The 2613-nt window shown below is 43.3% G+C and overlaps 1 pseudogene; it reads right to left on the reverse strand.

The window, feature by feature from the left end:
• Positions 1-394: 394 nt before the first annotated feature.
• Positions 395-1740, reverse strand: LOC102832206 (annotated as a pseudogene).
• Positions 1741-2613: the final 873 nt, after the last annotated feature.

Genomic DNA, 2613 nt, shown 5'->3' on the forward strand with positions numbered 1-2613 from the left:
TGGTAAGCTTGAACTGCCAATCTTTTCTTTCTTTCTTTCTTTATGATTACATTCACCTTTATTTCTTTTCATCTTGTGATATAGACATTTCACACATAATAGGGTTAAATGGTTTGTGGATGTTTCATGTACGCCTGAGACAGAAGCAAACTAAGACAATATGTGGTCACCTACTAACTTCTAAGAAGACTCAGAAGACTAAGAAGATTCACCATCACCATTGTGGGAGGAATGGCTCCAGTGGTATACATAAAGAAGTCATGACAAGAAGGCCTGGGATTACTGAGATCATAGTCATCATTCTCAACAGTCAGTTGTGGATTGTTTTCTTGGATTTCTTGCAGCAACTTTTGCATTTCAGTATTAAATGGATCTGTCTTTAACCTCAATTTAGTTAGGAACCATTTTGCTGCTTTAACGCTTCACACAATATCTTTATCCCATTATGTCCCAAAGAATTGTAGCCCAGGTCCAAAGTAAACAGGCTTCGGTTGTATTTAAGGGCAGATGAGAGGTCCATGCAACTGAAAGTTACCAGAGAGCATCCCCACAACCAGAGATATTTCAGATTTCACATTGGATCCTTCAAGGTCTCACATAGATAACTCCTATGCAATTCTTCCCCATATCCAACTGCATTAGGCTCGACTTTTTTGGGAGAAACCTTCAGAGATGATCGCAGCCATTATACTGCAGCTCCTCAGCACCAGGGCCTGCAGTTTACAGTTGGGGTCACTCAAGCCCTTACACAGAAGCTACACCCCACCACTCCCAAGCTCATTCTTCACTAAGCACAGGTGTGTCAGTTTCTCATTTCTAACCAAAATGGAGAGATCCTTTCAACAGCATTATGTAAGACTACAGTTTTCTAATGACAACCTCTGCAGGGAGCAGTTTGATCCCTTCAATAATTTACGCAGCAACTTTGCACCATCATCTGAGAGCTCATTGTCTGTGAGGTCCAGGTATGTTAAGGACTGGTTGACTTTAAGGGCAAGTGAGAACTCACGCCTATATGGAATGGTAGCTGAACCAACCCCAACCTGAGTTACTGCAGGTTACTTTCTGGGTAGGTCAAGATCTGTGAACATAACAAGGGAAGCATATTCAGGCCATTGCTTTGAAGGGTCAGATGTGTCAGAGTATTTTGATTACAGAAAACAGTGCAGAATTCCTCATAAGTGTCGGCAGGTGAGACATTGTTGAGAGCCACCTTCTTGATATTGTTGGAGAGACTATATTCAGAAAGAATTGTCACTGTGTAGTCATTCAGGAAGATTTGGTTGATGCCCAGGTCCTTGTTTGAACTGCAGACCACACACAAGTCCCTCCAGATGTCAAGAAGGTGTTGCTCCTTCTGGTACCTTTCAACCTCAGGGTGTGATTTCAAGGATTTATTCTCCAGAAACACCTCTTTTGCTACCTTAAGTGAAGGTAGCAAACTGCTCCCTGCAGAGGTTGTCGTTAGAAAACACTCATCTTACCTAAAGCTGTTGCGAGGATCTCTCAGTTTTCTTTAGAAATGAGAAGCTGACACACCTGTGCTTGGTGAAAAATGAGCTTGGGAGTGGTGGGGTGCAGCTTCTGTGTAAGGTCTTCAGTGACCCCAACTGTTAAAGCAGCATGCACCATGTCAATGTCATTTCTCAAGTTTAGAGACAGTTCGTTAAAATGGACCATTGTGTCCTTCACAAATTCCTCCTCCCGAGATTCATAGAGGCAGCCTAAAGGCTCCTTCATGGCGGTCCATAAGAAGGGCTTGTTCTTTTTGGGCTTCACTTTCCATTTCAGGAATTCCTCTTTGATACCACATGACACTTGGTAGCCAGACTTTGTGTCTAGCTCCTTGGCACTGTTTTTGCTTGTTTGTTTGTTTGTTTGTTCAAGAGGCCAAATAAGAAGTATTCTACCTGAGTCAGGTTGGAGTTCTTCAATATTTCTTCAGTGGTAAACAGCGTTTGAATATCCCCAATGCCCTTCCTGTGGTTTCCCTTGTCTTCCTCCTCACTCTCTAGAATGTAAAATATGGCAGCCAGGAACTGCTGGATGTTGAGGTGGACAAAGGAGTAGTCGTTTTCAGTCTTTGTCCTTCTGAATGATATTTCCCAGGAAAGGGCAATTCTCAGACTTCTTCACTCCAAGGCTCTTGACATCTTCCCCGTCAAGTACAGATGTGTGTCTCTATACACCACTAGCTTCCAGGAAACAAAACCTTCAACAGGGCTTGGAAGCTCCGACTGGGGCAGGTGCCAGGCACCTGTAAGAACTGGTTGTAGAGAAAATGCAGGAATAGAGATATAGAGATGTGGTGGTTCAGCACATGGGGGTGGGGTTCTCCCGTTTCTTCATCTGAAGCTTCAGACACCTAGAGACAATCCAGCACACCATGGGTTCCAAGCTCATGTAGAACAAAGCTGCATTGCTCTTTGTCAAAGCAAAACTCTTATGGCTTCATATTCATCTTGGAATCATTTCAAGAAATATCTCTTCCTGTCCATTTCCAAGAAGACTTCAATTTCTATGAAGAAGAGAGGCTCTTCTATCATGAGCCAGAGTGCCTCCAGTGCCCAGGATTGAGAGGTGATCTGGAGAGTTGCTCTGGGAAAGATTTTC

Source organism: Chrysochloris asiatica, unplaced genomic scaffold, assembly GCF_000296735.1.
Source record: "Chrysochloris asiatica unplaced genomic scaffold, ChrAsi1.0 scaffold00031, whole genome shotgun sequence".
NCBI classification, from domain to species: domain Eukaryota; kingdom Metazoa; phylum Chordata; class Mammalia; order Afrosoricida; family Chrysochloridae; genus Chrysochloris; species Chrysochloris asiatica.